The sequence below is a fragment of the Tenrec ecaudatus genome, chromosome 6 (genome assembly GCF_050624435.1).
Source record: "Tenrec ecaudatus isolate mTenEca1 chromosome 6, mTenEca1.hap1, whole genome shotgun sequence".
NCBI classification, from domain to species: Eukaryota; Metazoa; Chordata; class Mammalia; order Afrosoricida; family Tenrecidae; genus Tenrec; species Tenrec ecaudatus.
In genome coordinates this window covers 82,321,771-82,342,760 of record NC_134535.1, presented here as the reverse complement: position 1 = coordinate 82,342,760, position 20,990 = coordinate 82,321,771, and the positions used below count along the sequence as shown (strand labels likewise).

The 20,990-nt window shown below is 48.8% G+C and overlaps 1 protein-coding gene across 1 annotated transcript in view; it reads left to right on the top strand.

Moving 5' to 3' along the window:
- The first annotated feature begins 2,246 nt into the window (after positions 1-2,246).
- SCN8A (sodium voltage-gated channel alpha subunit 8) overlaps positions 2,247-20,990 on the top strand; it is a 176,916-nt gene continuing 158,172 nt past the window's right edge. The window contains exon 1 of the mRNA XM_075551664.1: positions 2,247-2,570. The gene's annotated coding sequence lies outside the window, so the exon portion shown is untranslated. The remainder of the gene's footprint in view (positions 2,571-20,990) is intronic.

The window sequence follows — 20,990 nt, the reverse complement described above, 5'->3', positions numbered from 1 at the left end:
TTTGAACCCCAACTCTGTCACTTTGGGCAAGCTGTTATTAGTTGTGTGTCCCTCCGTTTCCTCCTCTGAATTAGAACAATGTGCGGAAACAGTATGTGGTGGATGTGAGGTAAGATCACGAGGAGCCATGGCGTTAAGAAAGGGAAGCTACTGCAAAGCCTGGAGGTGGTGGGAAGGCTTTGTGGAGGAGTTGGGATTGGGGAGTGGCAATTTAGGGATAGATAGTAGGACAGAAATCAATGAGAGAAAAGGTATTACAAGTTGCAGAAAGCATGATGAACAAAGACATGGTTTCAGTAAAGCTCTGGCATTTCCATGATGTGCTTCATGGTCCAGGCTCTTCTGCCTGGGGAGCAGCAGGGGCAGGGGAGGAGAGGCAGGTGAGTAACTGATAGTTGTTGAAAACAAGTATGAGTTGGGGAGTCGGCTCCTCGGTTTGGCAAGTGTCTGTGACTTGGGCAAGTTTTCAGTCTTGTAACAAACAAAACAACATTGCTGGCCAGTCCGTTCGGAGCAGCACTGCCCCGTGGGGTTTCCAAGGCTGTCGCCTTTATGGACGCAGACTGCCACACCTTTCTCCCGCTGAGTGGCCTAGGGTTCAAACCGCGCATCTCTGGTTTAGCAGCGGAGCACTTGACCACTGGGCCATGAGGGCTCTTGTTCCTGAGCTGTAAAAGAGGCTAGGTAAAATCGCTCGCATCTCTAAATGTATACTTGGTGCATGAGAATGATTTTTAGACACCCCTTTCCCCCCGCGTGGATGGAGCAGAGATTCATGTGCGTGCAGTTTGAAGCTGATGGGCTCTATGCAGCAAACCCATGGTTCTTGCCTTCTGCTGCAGACAGGTCTGTGAGCGGACCAGCCTGCATGTAGACCCATGCTCTGCCTTCGTGGTCCCTAGCCTAGATCACTACACTAGAGAAATTTGGGGTCTCATCGGAGGAATTACTTGAGGAGCCCCAAATTATTGAGCGCTCATTCCACCCTGGTTTTGTGGCAGTAAGCCTGATGGTGGACCCTGGGGCTAAGTAGCAGAGAAAGGTATCTTTAGTCTTACAAAGAATCCTCGATTGTCTTTGTAGATTAGGCGAAGGATCTCTTTATTTCTATCCATTAATCATATTTTTCAATTAAGTTTTACAAAAGAACCCCCTCTCATTCCTGAGAGAAGGGGGAGTGCCAATGAAACCCAAACCATAAAACCGAAGGGATCAGAGCATCACAGGCTGTGGTTAACTGCCAGGGAAGCCCTTCCTCCCGGCTCTCAGGAAGACACCCGGGCTTGGGTCCTTTGGCAGTAGTGACCAGACCCGGTGGCTTTTGACTTCAGGGGTTCCTCCGTTTGAAAGTGTGTCTTTAAAAGGCCCGCGTGTCTCCATGGCCATCCTGATACCTCACTTAGAAGCTGTGCGCTCTCGTGCGGTCGTTCTTGGCTTTTTCTCTCTGGGAGGGAATTTGGGCTCCTTCCTGAGCTCTCCCTTTCCCTAGCCTTCCCACTTGGCGTCTTCGCCCCCCTGCTGCGGTGCCGCCTTCTCCCTCCATCACTCCATTTGCTTTTGCCCAGCGCTAAGTGGGAGGTACCGAGACCACGGTCTGCCCTCTCCACAGTGGGGAGTGCCCTGCGTTGGTCCCTAGAAAGGGCTTAGATTGCTGAAAGAGCCTCCCGAGCACTGAGCACTTACTCTTGACAGATTTTATGCAATGTAGGGGATTGAGAAATAACTAGAAACAGGAGAGCCAAAGCAGACGGGACCGATTTCGATCTGCCTTTGTGCCTCCAGATTTCGGAAGGGTCTGTTCTGTTTTTAAAAACTGGAATTTGAGAGGGTCACATGACCCTGTGCCCCCCTTGGGAGGAAGAGGGTTCCTTTGGGGAGTGGGGCTGCAGGAGAAGGGGACTTGAGCACAGCTTGGCCCTCAGGAGAGTTTAGAATAGACGCTCCTCAGCTTCCCAACAGTGAGCTGTATCTAAAGAAGTGAGAAGTACCCACAATTCAGGGGACCCCAACCTTTGGTCTCGCTCACTTCATTCCCCTTCATGGGGTGTTGGGGCCACGAGCATCACCTGGTCCGTCAGTGGCACCGATTTTCTGAAAGGATCAAGAACCAGGGCGTGGAAGAAGCCGGCTTCCTGTGCTGCCGGGCCTTCCTGGATAAAGGTGGGGAGTGCCGTGGTTTGGCCTGGCCCCTTTTCGAAGCGGTGATTGGTTAATGCTGTCTGTGTTGCTCTTTCTTCCAGAGCTGACCTGTCCCGGACGCAGCATAACTAACGAAGCTGCTGCAGGATGAGAAGATGGCAGCGCGGCTGCTCGCACCACCAGGCCCTGATAGTTTCAAGCCTTTCACCCCCGAGTCGCTGGCAAACATCGAGAGGCGCATCGCCGAGAGCAAGCTCAAGAAACCACCAAAGGCCGATGGCAGCCACCGGGAGGATGACGAGGACAGCAAGCCCAAGCCGAACAGTGACCTGGAAGCAGGGAAGAGTTTGCCTTTCATCTACGGGGACATCCCCCAAGGCCTGGTTGCGGTTCCCCTGGAGGACTTTGACCCATACTATTTGACGCAGAAAGTGAGTTGGAAGAGGAGAAGCCGCTTCAGACACCTCTCTCCTAACAGGCTCGGGGGAACCGGGGAAGTACCCTGTGTCTCTTTGCCAAAGTTTGCACAAGGCCTTAAGCTTGCATTTCAGCTCCAGTGTGGGGGGATTCTGCCTCCATTTAAACCCGGCAGAGGGTCTCTTGTGGGTCTTGGCACAGCTCAGCTCTGTTAAGACTTCCGTTTTTGGCTCCAGGCCAGGTCAGAAAGGGGGACCCTGCACGAAATGAGACCGTCTCATAGGAGTCCAAGAAGGATAGCGTGGTCACATAGCCCTGTGAGATCTCTGACACCCCTTCCACCCCCCCACCCAATTCTGTCTGTGAATATAAAGATGATGTTACTATGGCAACATCGTCAGAGGCTGGTGCTGTAGATGAGATGGTGGGTTTGCACTCATACCCAGTCAGCTCCCTTTGTGGCATTAGGCTGTAGCTGCTGGGGAGAGGAATCTGATCCAGGAAGCCAAACTGGGTCAGTGAGGACAGACTCCCGGTCCGTGGCCTTATTGCCCACTTGTGTGGATTGAGCCAGCACCGACTCTCACCCCAGAACCAGTTCTGTTATTCTTGCAAGGAGAGAGCGTGAGGGGAGGGAACAGCAGTCTCCACTGGGCCGAGGAGCTCATTTCATGACCCAACGCACATTTGACCGGAGCCCTGGGTTTCCTCCTCCAAATGATCTCTTCATAACAAGGCAGCCCGTCCGTCTCCCGGGTCCCTGCCTGCTGAGTCCTTAGCCCGGAAACACTATTCAAGATGGGCCTGGGATACCGCACCGGGGGTTCCCTCGGTGAATAGATGCCATTTCAAGAAGTAGAGGGGCAATGCTTCGCCAGGTGCGGTGGGAGATGGCGTTGTGCATTTATACATTTACAAATAGCAAGGCCCCCTTAACCAGGAGGCCTTTTATTTAGTCTTTCAATTTTGAGAGGGGGGAAAAATCAGCTTTTTGGGGGGTCTGGGGGGGGCTTCATAATGGACCAAGTCAGAGTCAGCCCACAGCTCTCTTGTGGCTGCCGTCATTAGTCGAGCTGAGCAGAAGCAGTGAGGGCCCTCGCTGCACAAAATGGCACGTTGCCCCGGACTTCCGGTGCCACTCAGAGCAGCGTCTGCAGAACGCCGTGTTTTGTAGTACAGAACAGTGGCTGGACCTGCAGAACCCTGATTCTGCCACAGTCCGCCAGGTTTATTATTGATTTGTTTGTTTGTTTGTTATATGTGTGTTCAAACGATCTAATTACTAGTGGGAAAAGACAATCCTGGATGAAAGGGGGGAGGGACGGACTCTCAGAATTAGTTCATGACCTTGAGGAAGTCACTTCATCTCTCTGGGCCTAAGGCTCCTCGTCTAGACACGGGGCTGTTGGACAGGCTTTCTAAGAACTTCATCTGCAGCTAAGTCCTTTTCATAAACTACCCTTGGTTCCCTTATCGCTCTCCCTTCCTAAAGCCGATGGGTTTTACACTGGCCTTTGCTAAGTCACGGTGGGTGGCTGAGGGAGGAGATGAGGTTTAACTTTCTGGGTTAGTGACCAAGAGAACATGGAATAGTGGGCTGTTTGGGGGGAAAGATCTCATTCATTGTTAGTTTTTGAAATATCCTCAGATCTATTTCCTTCCTCTCCCCTGACCTTGTATCCATGACCTTACTAGAGTCAAAAGAAATGATGAATTGCAGGGTTTTGAGGCCATACCTATTGAGAAAAGTTTGCCAATAAGTTTTGCCAATTGGTGCAACTTTTCCACAAAGAACTTTCATAGCAGCAGCAGATGCATAACCCCCTTTGGGCCGGCTAAATCCTCTTTGTGTCTGTTTTTACTATTTCTTACTCTAACCCCAGTGTAGACTGAGTTTCAGTTTTTAAGACTTGGCAATCTATGAAAAGTAGAGACCATCGTTGGAGCCCCGCTTCCTGCAGGTCCATTTGTTCTGGTTCCCGGCCACAGGTAGCCGCAGGCGACCTGGTGTGGATGTGGACTTGCAAGGTGGGTGGGTCTTCAAGGGTCTCGGTGTTACTCACTGGAAGGCCCGACCGCCTGCTGCTGACGGACCTCCAGTCTGAGATAGGCTTTTCATGACAAGAAGGCTCACTTCAGCCCGAGGCTTCCCCACCAGGATAGATTTGTCCTGGGAAGGGTAAGCTTTGCAGCATTTCTGTTTCAATAATTTCCTTTTAATCGTGAAATAGTTGACCTTGCAGGAAAGCTCAGAAAGCACAAATATAGATGATCATTACAAGGGGAAACGAAACGTGGTGATCACTTCAGATGGTTTCTTGTACTTTTTAAAATAAGTTGTATTTTTAAAAAAAATTTTAAGCTGTATTTTTAAGTTGATGAAATATAATATGCTTGCTACATTTATGTGGCAATCTTTGCTGGAATTACAAATACCTACTGGTAAATAGGCCTTTGTAGGAACTCTGGTGGTGTAGTGGTTATGCATTGAGACACATGGTCGGGAGTTCAAAACCCCCAGCACTTCCAAGGGAGAAAGACTGGGCTTTCTACTCCCATACACAGTTACAGTCTCAGAAACCCCCTAGAGGGCTGCTATGAGTCAGCATAGACTAGGTGGCAGTGAGTTTGGCTTTTGGAGTAAGTAGGCCTCTGTGAGACTAAATTATAGCAAGGCCCCTTCTGTAAGGAAGCATACTGAGAATTAGCCCACAAATCAAAAAATCATGACGGGGAGGGGTGTCTTTAAGAGGAAGGGCTGTGTTTCCTTGGCAAACTAGGATCTCTTTTTATTGTTAAATGACACAGATTCCTGGATTCTGGGGGTTTTTTGTTTGTTTTTTCTCTCTCCCCAGTAGGTTTTATTTTATAAGTGATTAATCATCGTTGTTAACTCTTGTACCAACGTGTTTCTCATTTCTGCCCCTCTTTCTTTTAGGAGAGAGAGAACGAGTGCCCATTAGGAAGGTTTCATCCCAGTGTGGCTTTCAGGATCTCTAGGTGTTCAGGCCTGGAAGCTGCGCCCCACGCTGCCCAGGGTGCCGGTGTTATTGGGGGCTGTCAGCAGCTGCTCGAGGTCCCCACAGTGTTGCCTGAGTTGTGTTCCACACTGCCTTTGCCCAGCTGGTCCCGCACACACCCTGGGTCACCCTCTCTCCGTTGCTTGTGGGCCTCCCACTGCTACCACTTTACATGTTCTTCAGCTCTTGATGCTTTGCTCCGAAGCCTACATTGTTTTCTGTCTTTCTTTCTTTGGGGGGTGGGGTGCTCTATTTCTTAACTGTTTTTAGTAAATCATGAAATTTAAAGAAGGCTTAAATCTTTTTCATTTAATTTCAAAAATAGGTAAGACAATGATGTGGTTAAAAACTCGAAAGGTATGCAGTCAATAGCAGGCTCCCTTTTACCCAGTAACAGTAGCCAAGAGACAGCCAGCTCTTGACTTGAGACGATTTCCATCACAAGCTCTTTTAAGCAGCTACTAGCAACACCTGAGGAGCCCTAGTGATGGAGTGGTTACACACTGGGCTGCTAACCGCAAGGTCAGCAGTTCGAAACCACCAGCTGCTCAGAGGGAGACAATGGGGTTTTCTACTCCCATAAAGAGTTACAAAACCAGAGACCCACATAGCCAGTTCCACTCTGCCCTATAAGGTCGCTATGGGTTGGCATCAATTCGAAGGCAGTGAATTTTTGAGTTGTGAACCACACCTGAGCTCACTGCAGTAGCCCCAGGTGGTTCGCATCCTTTGTCCAAGGGTCAAGTGAACTAGCAAAGCAAGCATGCATATTAAGGAAGCACCAGGGCTCCTTGGCTTGTTATAAGACAGTCCTATAATATATATATATATATATTAAGGTGACCACACGTCCTGCTTTGGGCAGGACAGTCCCAATTTTTAACATTTTGTCCCACGTCCTGTGACATTTTTAAAAAGTCCCGATTTTTGGAAAGAATGCACGACAAGCTAGGGAACGGCGGGAGAACAGGAAGGGAATAGACGGTTTTCGGCTGCCATGTGGCGATTTCGCCAGGATATGAGTTTTATATTATTTTTGTTAATTTTATAATGTTAAACTTTAATAATAACAAATAATTGTTGAGAACTGATTATCAAGAACTGCTTATCAAAGTTCACATTGTTGATCAGTTAGATTCGACCACCATTGTTTGGGCTTAATGAACAATAGCATTTTTTGGCATTGACAACGATGAAAACGGTAAGCGAAGTAGCAAATGAAGTTAATAATTTGAAATTTCAGTGTCAAGAGCAGTTAGAAAATAATTTTCTTCTGTTAACTATCCATAATAGTTTAAACCAGCAGAAGAACAAGATGCAATAAATCGTGCAGATATCATGAATCACGTTAAAAAGTTCTATACTAACTGCATAGATTATTTAGAAGAGTGGACAGTACATTACAATGATATTGAACATTTTCATTGGGTTACATTAAAATAAGAACTTAATTGGAATGATGTGCTTTTTGCACATCATTTGATCATATTACTCAAAATGTCTCATATAGTAAATTTCTGAAAGTGATCTTTTTAATGAGGTATCACTATTAAAATATATATTGATAAGGAAAAGGTTAAATCTTGGGCATCAGCAAAAATCATAATAGAGAACAAATGGTTAGAAATAGTTCATCATTTTGAAGCAAACCATGTTCCATACAATAATACACTAAAAATTGTGGAACACGCACTGTACTTACCAGGAACTAATGCTGTGACTGAGCACGTTTTTTCCATGGTAAATAAAGTGGGGACATCAGAAAAATCACAATTAAGTGTTGAGACTTTGAAAGCCATTTTATGTGTGAAATATAATTTAACAAATTCTTGTGAAAATTTTCATAACCTTTTAAACGACAGCAATCTACTAAAAAAATTCACTCAAATGAGAAATATGCCAAAGAATAAAATAATACTATACATAATTTTAATGTACTATATTTGTAAATTGTACTTACATTGAAATTAAAATATATATATTTCAATACTACTTTTGCATTCTATGAAAATTTTTGTTGCTCCACATAGACCAAATTTTTAATCAAGAACCCTCCCCTACCCCACCACCATCAATGTTGTCCCGCTTTACCAATGTTAAAATCTGGTCACCTTAATATATATACCTGCCCCAAATCCTAATTTGTCTTTTCATGTATACAGTTTGCTGCAAAGTGAGGATCTTAGAATCATAGATATTAGAATGTGGGGGTTTAAGGCATCATCTAGCCCAGTCTCCTCAGTTTACGCGTTTTGTAGGTGAGGTTTAGTATTTTGTTGGAAACCAACACCCCAGTTAGTAGCCCATGCTATCCAGTTCTCGGTGGATAACCACACATTTCTACAGCTGTCTAGTTGAATGTGTGCTCTTGAGGCACTTGACTTGACTGCTCCCTGGATGTTACTTTTTAAAGAAGATTCTCTCCTCCGCCTCCACTCCAGCCTCCACCTGCCAGCACAAGGGCATATGCACCTACCTGGTCTGGTTCTAGCTGTAACCGCTCTGGGCTTCCATTTCCTTACCTGTAATATATGCAGGGTGGGGGTGGTGGTGTGTGTGTGTGTGTGTGTAATGTACTTTGGGATCTATAGAATATATGCTTTTACCTGTCTGTCACATACTGTGTTTTGGCTGTGGGACACCACTTTCTGTTTCCTGGGTGCCCTTCTTTTCCTAACCTCTTATCACAGCCTCTTGGAATAGACTGCCCTTTGCTTTCACTCTGTGACATCCTGCTCATTTCCGAGTGTCGTGCAACAGAGCTGACTCCGACTCCTCCAGAGTGTCTGTCTGCACTGCATGAGGGTCCCAGCCCTGCCTTTGGTAAAAGGTAGATTCAGGGTGAAGTCAGGTTAGATCTGGCAGGGCACCCCTGCTACCAGCCACCTGTACAGACTTCACTCTGCTTCAGTAGTAGTGCTGTCAGCTTCGTCAAAGGAAAGGCTCTAAGTGTCTGTCTGTCTGTCTCTCTCTCTCTCAATCTCTCTCTCTCTCTCTCTCTCTCTCTCTCTCTCTCTCTCTCTCTCTCTCTCTCTTTCTCTCTCTTTCTCCCCTCCCTTCCTTTCTCTCTTCACTCGCTGTCTTCATCTTTCCCATGAGCTCCTGACAAAAAATCCTTGATGGCTCTATTTTCATACTTTCTCCACAGGTGTGTACGGCAGATACAGGCTGTGAAGGGAGGGAGGGCTTACGCTCATTAGGTGTGATTTGAAGCATTGCTAACGATGTATTCCTTTTGCAAAATAAGGCTAGTTACCACCTTCCATTTTAAAAATGGGCACCACATCTTTTTAGACTTTGTATATTTTGTTGTTGTTTATGGGGGAAAACAACAACACATTTTGCAACAACATTAGAACACAAAGCGGTGTGTGTGCCACTTTGGTTTTTCACCACATCCACTCTTGGTGAGCCAGCAGGGGTGGGCCATACTCGGGGCAGTGGATGGATGGTGGGTTTGTATGGGGTTCCCTTCCTCGGGATTCATATCTGGACAAGGACTTTGATGGAGAGTCCCCATCAGGGTCTGTCCTCACCTTCGCAAGGGCTGGGACATCTTGTTTGTGCTTCCACCCCTGTCCGTTTCTAGGTAATGTGGGTGTGGAACTGAACCATGCAGGGTCTCAGCTCACCCCCCACCCCCCACAGAAGGTGATGCTGGTTCATCTCAGAGAATCACTGAGGAGCACGGTATGGCCACCTGGATAGACTAAAACAGCCTATTGCCCCAACTGGCTTCAGTTTTCTTCAGAGCAGGAAGCACCACCTAGCACGGCGGTGGGCTCTGAAGTACAATGGAGACATCGTAAAGGATATGATTCAGATAATGATGATTTCAAATAATTTTTAAGTCGTTTGAGGGACAGAATGGGCGTTTCTGTCTCAAAAGTTTGCCGGCCCCTGACCCAACATATACTTAACCGATCATCTTGTCTTCTTGTGTCCTCACTGGTGAGTGGACCAGCGTCTGCCCTGTGTAAGCTCACAGTCAGTACTTGTTGAGTGAATTCTGCTGAGTTAGTGCCTGTGAAACCTTTGTACTCTGCAAGTGCTGTGATCTGAAAGGTGACATGATGTGGTTGCTTTTTTGTTGTTGTTGTTGATGTGGTTGCTTTTCTCGTTTAATTTTTTTTTCCCTTACCCATCCAAGTGGATTCAACTCTGAGGAAGAAGATTACCAATATGTACTTTCCTTTCCCAGATAATGAGTCCTGCACAGGCTAAGGAAGTGGATCAGGCAATCATTTTAGCCACATTTTCACAGGGCCAGGTCATGATGGTCAGGTGCCCTGTGTCTCCTCACTTCTGATGACTCACAATCTTAGAAGGGACCTTAAAGATCATTAGGTATAACAACCTCTACCCAATATTGGAGTTAGTCTCTCTCTTTTTTTTCTTTTAAATGCTCTCACGTGTGCTTAGACAAAGGATGTTTTTGCCTGAATATTCTAAGGGCTTCCGTCGTGATCACCTTTCCATCATGATCACCTTCTGGTGGGTTGTGTTACCCTCCCTGAAGGAAATGAGATATGCTGATGTGGAACATAGCAGGACACCAGTCTGGGTTGCCATGTGTAAGATACGCTCAGTTTGTGTAACAGGTGCTTGGTGAATTTCTGGGCAGGAGGCCCTGGGTTCTCTAGAGCAACCCTAGGTGGCTAGTGGGCTGCAGTCTGCCACTGACCGAAAGGTCAGTGGTTCCAGACCACCAGCCACTCTGCGGGAACAAGACAGCGCTTTCTGAGCCCATAAAGCTGTGCAATCCTGTCGCGTTGCTATGAGTTTGCATTTGTGTGGGCTTTCTTGGCTGGAACAAGATGAATAAAAATCCACATTTACACTTGAGAAATGTATAATGTGGTAGCTCATAGCGTGGTGGTACATTGGACAAGGAGGCTGAGCACAGCTTCATGGTAAGAGTGGGATTTCAATAGGCCTTGGGTTTGGGGAGTGAGGGGTGGGCAGCTGCGCCCTAGGGAACAGCGAAAGGCTGGGGACAGAGGTCCGAGGCCGGAGCCATTTGAGGCACACCCGCGTCGCCTGACTTGACTGATGTGGAGAATGAAATGAGGGGCGGTGGGAAATCCGTCCTGGAGAGGAGTGCTGGAGGCCACTCGTGGAGGCCTTAGAATGTGAAGGAAGGAGCCGGGTCTGTCCTTGAGAAGCTGTGGGGGAGCTGCTGGACAGTTTGGACTGGCGCAAGGGGAAGAGGTCAGAATGTAGCTGTGACATACACTGAGCAGAGGGGAAAGATGGGGGAGAGGCTGGCCAGTTTGTATTAAGGGCCCTACTGGCTCGGTGCAAGAAGGAATGGAGCACATCCAAGTGGGGCAGTGGTGAGCCTCCGCCGGGAAGGCCCAGCCTTGAGGACATGTTTATGAGAGGTGTCCAGCCTGGTGGGGCAAACAGTTAAACCTACCCAACAGGTTGGCCGTCTCGGGAACCCACAGTGCGCAGTCTACCCTGTCCTGTAGGGTCCCTGTAGGTGGCATCGACTCAACGGCAGAGAGTTTGGTTCTCATTGGAGGCGCTGTGTGGTTGTGCAAAGACAACCCTCGAACCCTTGGAGGCGGTGATCCGGGCCCTGTGTGGCTGTGTGTGGACAGAGAGGCTGAGTGAAGGGCGGGGCTTAGCAGAGGTCTGCCCCCATTCCAGGGCCTGGAGACGCCAGATGAAGGCACAGGGGGAGAGAGGCCAGGACAGAGCCGGGGGTGGGTGGGGGGTGGTGGTGGTGGGGTGTGTGTGTGTGTCCACACTTTGCAGTGGGAGGAGAACCATGATGGAGGAGGTCTAAGGTTCCAAAGCCCAAAGCAGAGAATCCTCAGGGTGAAGCGGGTGTCAGGTTTGGGTGAGCAGCCGAGGCGTGAGGCTTGAGAACAAGCCTGTGATGTCCCTTAAGATGCATGTTTGGTCTGGGGCGTGGTGGGCGTGTGCCGTGGCATCTGCTGGGGGACTCACTGCCCTCACGTGCTGCCCCTGTGGGTTTCTGAGGCTCTTTACGGAGAGGAAGAAATGGGTGAGGAAGTAGTGGATCTAGCCAACACAGAATATACATTGCAGATAAGTTGGTGGGAAGGGGTTGGGGTGGGGTGGTGATTACCTGGGGGAAACGTTTAAATTATCGTTTTAAACTGAAGAGCGATGCGAACATGTTTTTAGGAAGAAGGGAAAGAGTCCGTTGGAGGTAGAAGAGAGTAAGCTCGTGAAAAGAAGGAATAATTTTCAGACAAGTCTTCAACGAAGTGGGATGTGTTGGCTTCCAGAGCACGGATGGAGGGGAGTTGATCTCGTCCACTCTGGCGGAATGAAAGGGCGGCCCACTACCCTTAGGAAGCTGGGAACGTTTAGAAATGACTGCAGGAGGGTATTGGTCTACCCTGAACCCTCTCCGTTTCCCTGTGAACAAGAGGATGGCCGAGCAGCAGTGATAGAGCCTCGGTGGCACTGTGGATTAAGTGCTTGGCTGTAAACCACAGGTTGACAGTTCAAACCTCCCAGCTGGTCCACAGGAGAAAGATGAGGCTGTCTGCACCCGGTAAAGATGTACAGTTTTGGAAAAACTATGTAAGGTCACTGTGAGTCAGAGTTGACTTGACAGCGGGCTGGGGTGTTTCGTTTTGCTTTGAATTGAAATTGTTGTCTGGAATGAGGCTGAGTGGCATTGTGGGCATGAAACCACTCCAAACGGCAGGTCCATTCTAGCTTTGCCAGCGAGTCCTTTCTTGTCCTTGTTGCTGGTTTGACTGATGTCTGCCCCCTTGTGATACAGCGTGCATCAGTCTAGCCAGTGCACCTCTGCCCTTTGTCTGACTCTGTTTGGACTTGGTGTGATCACTAGCTTATTTCTGTCGCCTCGTGCAAGTTCGCTCCCTGCTTCCTGAGTGGCAGAGAATTGCTGGCTAGCACTGAAAGCCTTGAAAGAACTGGTCATTTTTCTCTCTACAAATCTCCTACAGTCATCTTGGATGTTGATGGCATGCCTCCCGTTCATTCATTCATTAGCTACAGTTACAGAATTTTACAATAGAATAAAATATTAACACTGTTATTTAAGAGAAGATAACTTCTCAAAGAAACCCTCCTTGGGCCTTTCAGAAGTCCATCTGTCAAGTGAGCATTTTCAGTGTAGTTCACTTCACCAAGAAGGAAGCTCCGAGACTTTACTAGATGTGGTGGACACGTACTGGAGAATCCTGGGTGAGCCCTCAGACTGAGATGCAGGTCTGATGCCTGTGGATGGAGGTACGAAGACGCTCAGGGTGGGAAAAGTCTTAGACTGCAGCCCAGTTCCCAGAAAAGTTCAGGTTCTGGCTGGTGGTGCCTCCCCTCAGGCTGGAGCGGGCCCACCTTACACTCCTCCTGTGTTTAGTCCTGACAAGGAGCAGCCCGCAGGAACTGGACCTCCGAGCTTGCGAGGAGGAGGGTGGAGGGCTTGGGGCTTCAGTAGCTTGCTTGGTCCATCGGTTGATGGAAGTTCCCTGTAGCAGGAGACCTGAGTCGTGCCTGTTCATCTCTGCCCCATATTTCATATAGACCAGGGACTGGAGAGGTTGGGGTGCCCTCCTCTGGTACAGATCATGAAGATCCTCAAGCCCATCGCAATCTCATGTGTGTTAGAGTACAGCTGCGGCCTGGTAGTTCCTTCACTCATATGTATGGAGGCGGCTCCCCAGGCCTTTCCTCCACAGAGGTTTTGGGGTAGGGGGGGTTAAGCTGCCAACCTTGAGGTTAGCCTCAGATGGAACACTGATCGCACGACTCAGCTTGGAGGACCCAGAAAACCCAATGGTTTTCTCACTATCTGGTGCTTATGCAGGCTTTTCAGGGGCCCTGGTCGCGTAGTGGGTTACTGCCTGAGCTGCTCCCGGAAAGGTCAGCAGTTAGGAAGTCATCAGCCCCTCTGCGGGAGAAAGATGGTGGCGTCAGCTCTCAGAGAGATTTGCAGCCAGGGATATCCCAGGGAGCAGGCCTCCTCTGTCCCTCAGGGTCACTGTGCAGTGGAATTGACTTGATGCCGTGGGCTTGAAACAGGTCTTTAGCAAGGACTAGATTAGAGTCGTTTAAAAAGCCCCATGAAGCAGGCGTTTTGAATTGTTTAAGAGCCAGCACTGCCAGTTTGGGATTTTCACACAGGCAGCAGCCCCACACATTTCCTCGCTGATGCAGACGGCAAGGCGGTTGCAGTTAAACCTAGCAAAAGAGAGTCCGTCAGGTCTGCTTCGTCCCTGGTGGAAACACCAAGTCATGATTCCAAAGTTCCGAGCCCCGTTGTGCAGAAGAGACGAGCTTTGACCAGATCTCTAGCATGTGTGTTACAGAGAATGGCCTTGACCATACAATTCCACAGATGGGGACTAGCTTCTGATGGTTTCTCCAGGAGGTGGGTCATGAACTCTAATACTAACGAAATTGATCTGCCAAAAGAAGACATTTAACAATGGCCATTAGATGTTGGAGGAGGTCTCAAAATGACTATGGCATTGATCATTTCCTTACAAAAAGTGAGCCGTGTTGAAAGCAGTACGCTAGTCAGGGAGAGCAAGGCTGTGCCGTCAGCATGAAGACACTTCCCTTGTGCCTCGTTTCTAGATCGGCATTAGAGCTGCATACATGACGCTTTACAGAGAACCCCGCTTGACACGGCCATTGAGTCGGCCCCAACCCACCTTGACCCGTCATTCTCATGTTTGGGCCTGCTGTTGCAGCCACTGGGTGAGTCCATCGGGACCAGGGCCTTCCTGTTTCTCGCTGCCTTTCCAGTGGACCAGGGACTGCTCGCTCCTGATGGCATGCCAGTTTGTCGTGCTGTCCGTTACTTGAGTTTTGCCAACTCTGGCTCTAGCGATAGAATTTCGGATAAAGCTCTGAAGATACACTCTTACTCCTGACACTTTGATGGCGTCTAGACTAGAGCATCAAGTTTGAATAAAAGATTCATTGGTTTCAGAGGATGAGGCGATGGGCAGTGTGGCCCCTCCACATTTTCAGGTCAGTCTCACTCCCTGCCTCTTTGACTGCATCCCCTCCCACCTCCTCTGGAACATCACTTTCTCAGTTTCCCTCTGCTCACCGTGTTTCCAAACTCCCTCCCTACCCCCACTACACACACACACACACACACACACACACACGCAAGCACGTGCACGCATGCACGCACTCATGTTAGCTACTCCTCCTCCTCCTCCTCAGACAGAAGGCACCCTCAGTTGGCCTCATATTCCGAATTGCTTCTTAAGTGCCAATGAAACTTTCGGTGACTAGTCTTTTTTTTTTAAATACTTTTATTGGGGGGTCTTACATCTCTTATTAAAATCCATACATTCCTCCAATGTGTCAAGCACTTCAGCACATATGCCGCCATCTTCATTTTCAAAGCACTCTCTTCCCACTTGAGCCCCCTATATCAGCTACCCGTTTCTTCCCGCTCCCTCCCAGTGACTAGTCTTTACTCACCCTCACCACCTGCATGCCTCTCCCCACTCTGCCACCCCTGCAGCCTGACTCTGCCCTCACTTCTCCACTGGCAGTCCCCAGGTAAAAGACTCCAAGGCTTCCGACTGCCAGGTCTCATTTTTCCAGTGCTATGTGACTGAGCCGCTGTGCTGTTTATGATGCCCCTGTGGACCGCCCCTGATTCGTGCAGTGCTGTACTTCATTGGTCTAATCCTCCTTGTAGCAGGACTGCTCTGCTCCCTCTCCCTTTCCGTGGCTCTTCTTCCTCCACTTTGCCCTTCCATGCGGATGATCCCCCAGGCCAGTCCTCGGGCCCTGTTCCTCTTACTGGGGAGAGTTTGTTCTAGTCTCCCAGGGCTGAGACTGCCCAAACGAGCATCCTCAGCCTAGGATGCTCCCTGTAGACATCTTTCCATGGGTCTCCCAAAGTCAGTTCAAACTCAGTGTGTTTGAAATGGAACTCATTTTCTCCCTCCCTCAAACCTGCTTATCTTTCGTTCGTTTGTTTGCTAATTTTTTTAGCGGTACCAGTCAAATTCTAAATATCATCCCCACTTTTCCACAGTCACTGAGTTCTCCCACCTTAGGGAGAGCTCAGTAGACAGTGTAAGGTTTGCACAAGTACTAAGAAAGTGAGGCCCAGAAACAGGAACTTACTTGCTGCACTCCCTCAGTTCGGAGGTGGGGGAGCCAGGCTGCCCGCCCGCCCGAGGGGCAGGAGCATTTTAGCACTAGCGGTCTCTCTGCTATTGGCAGGGAGTGTGTTTTGGTTTTGTTTTCTACTGCCACTTTGAGACCAGATGCTATCCGTTTCCACTGCCCAGCAGTAAGGGAGCATACGAATGTTGTAGTTCATTTGTTTTGTGCCCTATCTTGGGCATGGCGTCCACCTGAAACAGAAGAGGTGAAGCTTAAGTTAATGAATGTTTGGGTGGATGTGGGTGAGCTCAGTGGTGGAAAGGCAATCACATACTTTGAGTTGGGCAGCCAGCAGACCTCAGATGTAGTTCCAGGTTAATTGATTTGAGCTGCGTCAGTGCCTTGTGTCTAAGAGAGTCATTCAGAGAGTCAACAGACCTGAGACGTGTCTACTTTGTGCCAAGTGGGCATGCTTATTTTTTTACTTGGTTTGTTCAGCTGAGAAACCCACTATGGATGGACGATACAGGCCCTTCCTCGAAGGGGCTCAGTACAGTGAGAGACACTGATGAGTAAAGACAAACCGGACATCTCCTGTGTTCACTGCCCCAGCAGAAGCAGCACAGAGTGCTGTGAGGATTCACAGGAGGGAAGGGTGATTGTGAGAGTTGCTTGGACTGTCTTCCGAGAGGAGGTGATCTGAAAATGTGAAAACTCGCTGCCTTAGAGTTGGTTCTGACTCATAGCAACCCACTCCAGTGCCCCTAGGGCTCCGACGGCGTTGGCCCGATGGAGGGCACGGGAAGAGTGGGCCACATGAAGGACAGTGCGGGCAAAGGCAGAGCAACACGGAGAGGTTGGGTTGCTTAAAATAATGGTTGCAAGGAGAGCCTAGGGCAGGGGTCCTCAAACTGCGGCCCGCGGGCCACATGCAGCCCGCCGAGGACATTGATCTGGCCCGCCATGTGTTTTTGCCCTGTTTCGTTTTGCACTTCAAAATAAGCTATGTGCAGTGAGCATAGGAATTTGTTCATAGTTTTTTTAAAAAAACTATTGTCCAGCCCTCCAACAGGTCTGAGAGACAGTGAACTGGCCTCCTGTTTAAAAAAGTTGAGGACTCCTGGCCTAGAGAGTGGGTCGAAGCCCACAGACCGAGCGAAAGAGACAGGCTGGATCCCAGCCTGTGCACACTCAGCAGTTAGGGTTTTCTCCCTCTTCCAGAATTCCTTCCGAGCCAGTGAATCCTCGGAGGCTCCTCTCTGCTACGTTGGGAATCACTGATGTAGCTCATGCACAACTGGCTTGGGCCAAGGGAATACTAATTAGCATGGCGGCCAGCCAGCCCATGACTGGAGCCAAAGAGCAGAAGAAGTAGCAGTGGTCCATGTGACAGCAACCACATAATTACAGCACTTACTGAGCGCTCTATGAGCCAGACATTGTGTTTAGACTCTTGGGTGACTTCGCATTCAGTCCTCACAGCATTCAGTAAGCGCTGTCAGTCCTTAAAGGAGATCTGGCAGTGCCATAGGCAAGCGCTAGTCTGTTAACCCAAAGGGTGGAGGGGTGAATCCACCCAGCGCTTTGACCACTGTGCCCGAGGGCTTCTAAACAATCGGTATCGAAATATCAACTTTCATCTAAAAAATAAAGGTAAAGCCAAGAAACCCCTAGGGAAGAGTATGAGGGTTGCTCTGCGTGGGAGAGACCTGCTCTGTGGAGGAGACTAGTTGAAGGGACTAGTTGAAGGGACTAGTTGAATAGGCTGGCCGGCTCTTGGCAGCATCAGTCATGATCTCGAGTTGGTCAGCCTTAGGTTAACTGAGACTGAGCCATGTCTACAAGCAAGGTCTTTTCATCAGAAAGTCCCGAAACCACTGTGCTCTACTACTTTCTAGGAGAGAGGGACGTGAGAAGACTCTGGAACGGCGGTTCTCAACCTGTGGGTCGCAGCACACTACCACTCCCCCATTGTGGGTCGAACAACCCTCTCACAGAGGTCGCCTGATTCACAACAGTAGCAAAATGACAGTGATGAAGTAGCAACGAAAATAATGTTACAGTTTGGGGGTCACCACCACGTGAGGAACTGTACAAAGGGGTCATGGCATTAGGAAGGTTGAGACCATGGCTCTAGAATATGGATCCTGTCAACAGAAGGGTTCATATGCTTGTTGTGATAAACCTGCATTGGGCTGTGCGGTGCAGCTAGTCTGCGGATGGGGAAGGGCAGAGGGGGAGGGGATGAGGCAAACTCTTTGGGAAGGACAGTGAGGAAGAGTGGCCACCAGGAGCCCCAGCTCCACCTGGCCCTGGGGAGAGGCGTTGCACTGGCTCAGCAATGGAGCAGCTGTACCAGGCTGCCAGGATGCTGCTCCAGATATGGGTTGGAGGGCATGGGGTTGCAAGGTCAACCTAAAGGAGGAAGTGTACGCAGAAGCACCTGGAGAACTGGACGGCCAAAGGCAGGTGTGGTGCTAGCGTTTTCTTCATTAAGCACCACCTGGGGAAAGACCAGAAACCGTTTCTGTGATCTCTGAGGCCTTCCTGGGGCCTCGTCTTTCTGCCACAGGTAAAGGAATCAAGTAAAGAAAATTCCCCAGTTGATCTGAGCATTGGGCTAGGTGACCTGGTGTAGCTCAAAATTGGAAGCCAGGAGATCCGCATCCTGGTCATTCTCTTGCTTGGCCGCCATGCGATCTTGGCTCAGTTAGAGTACTGTGTGCTTCACTCAAGCGGTTGAGTTTTATTAATTTTGAAGCAGCTTTTAATTGCAGTGTTACATGAGAACTAAAGCATTGAGATTAGACAGGCTCAATTCAAGTCTAGTTTCTATCACTTACTGGCGATGCGATCTTGGGAAAGTTCCTTGGCTTCTCTGTCTCGCTTTGATCTTCTGTTAAAGGGGGACACCTGCCTCAGACATAGAGGGGCTGTCATGAGTGTTTAGGACACAGTAACTGTTGTGGTTGGGTGCCTTCCGGTTAGCCCCAGAGCCGAACCACTCTGTACAACAGAGCAGACCGTGTGCCCGGTCCGCGGCATCCTCACAATCTTAGACACTTTGGAGCCCCTGTGGCAGCCCTGTGTCCATACATCTCCTGAAGGGTTGCCTTCTTTTGTTATGGTCCCTCTGTGTGACCGAGCACGACGTCCTTCTCCAGGGACTTGCCTCTCCGACAACATATGCAAAGTACGTGAGAGAGCGCCTCGTCACCTTCCCTTCTAAGGAGCATGCTGCCGGCGCTGTTCTTGCAGGACAGACTGGTTCACTCTGCTGGCAGTCTGGTATATTCATGATTCAAAGGCATCGGCTTTTCGATCTTCTTTATTCGTTGTCCAGTTTCCACGTGTCTATAAAGGGATTGAAAATACCCTGGCTTGAGTCAAGCACATCGTGGTTCTCCACGGGACAGCTTGACTCTTAAACGCTTTGGCAGCAGACTGGCCCAGTGGATTACCCCGTGTGATTTCCTGACTGCTGCTTCCCTGGACTTGGGTTGCAGGTTCAAGGAAAAGACACCCTCGACAGTGACGGGTATGTTCACTGTTCAGCATGCTTCTGTATTTGTGTAGGACCCAGGGGTGAGGGGCTTTGCTTGCTTTGTGTTGAGGTGCAATCCCTACTGAAGACTGACGTCTTCACACAACCTCAGTACGTGGTGTACGTTCTCCGTCCCTTTCCTTCAGCAAGGTTTTGTCATCGGCAGATTGTTATTGAGCCTTCTTCCAATTCTGGCACGTCCCTCGATCATATAGTCCAGCTTCTCAGATGATTTCCTCCGCATATAGATCGAACCCAAACACACTCCTGTCCTCCTTCTGAGCGTACCTTGGAGAGACCAGCCCTTAGAAAGGGGCATCATAATTGGTACGGTAGAGGGGCTGTAGAGGAAAAAAAAGAGGAAACCCCTTCATGAGATGGGCCAGTGGCTGCAACCCTGGGCCCAAGCACCACAATCGTAGGGTAGCGCAGGACTGGGCAGTGAGCGTTGCATTCCACTTGAGACCGTCCCTAAAAACCACAGGGACCCCCATGTTCATTTTGAACAATTGCCTTTTCACCTATGCTCAGGTTCTGCATGAGCACAATTAAGTGTCCTGGAATTCCTGTTCTTCAATGTTATCCATATTCTTTGTGTTCCTTACAGTTAAATGCCTTTGCGTAATCTGTAAAACAGCAAACAAACAAACAAAACTTGCTACCATTGAGTCTGTGCTGATTCATAGCAACCCTACAGGACAGGTAGAACTGCCCCTGTGTTTCTGAGACAGTAACTCTGCATGAGTAGAAAGCCTCGTCTTTCTCCTGAGGAGCGGCTGGTGGTTTTGAACTGCTAACCCTGTGGATCACAGCCCAACTCCTTCAATATAACACCCAGAAGACTATTTTCTGCATCCAGCTAGGATCCATCTAACATCAGCAGTGATACTCCTTGTTCCACCTCTTCTGACTCTGGCTTGAGTGTCTGGCAGTTTCCGGTCAGGGTATCACTACAATCATAGTTGAGTCATCGTCAGCAGAATGCACTTGCATGTGATACTAATGATGATGTCCCATGGTTTCCTCACTGTTGGGTTACCTTTCTTTGCAATGGACACGATCTATAGGACTCTCTTCCAGTCTGTTGCCCGGGTAGTCGTCCTCCAGATTTCTGGCCACAGATGAAGGAGTACTTCCAGCATTGCATCCATTTGTTGAGCAATCTCAGTTGGTCTTCGTTCAGTTTCTGGAGCCTTATTCTTCACCAGTGCCTGTAGTGCAGCTTGGACTTTCTCGATTGCCATTGATTTGGATCATATGGTACCTTCTGAAATTCTTTTGTGTGATTCATTGTTTTCTTTCCACCTCTCTCTCTTTTTAAAAATCATTTTATTGAGGGCTTGTACAGCTCTATCACAATCCATATATCCATCCATTGTGTTAAGCACATTTCTTCATATGTGGCCATCTTTCTCAAAACATTTTCTTTCTGTTTGAGCCCTAGGTATCAGCTCCTCATTTCTCATCTTCCCCTGCCCTCCCTCCCTCCCTCATGAACATTTGATAATTTGAAAATTTTCTCCCCGTGTCTTACATTGACCACTGTCTCCCTCACCTGCTTTTCTGTTGTCCCTCCCCCTAGGAAGGGGTTATATGTAGATTTTTGGGATTAGTTCCCCCTTTCTTCCCCCACCCATCTTCTCTTGATGGTCCCTATGCAGGTCAATATTTTGTCCATAGAATTCTGCAGTATTGCAACTCAAGGCATGATTTTTCTCTTCGTTTCTTTCACCTTGAGAAATGCTGAGCCTGTTCTTCCCTTGTGATTTCTTGCTCCA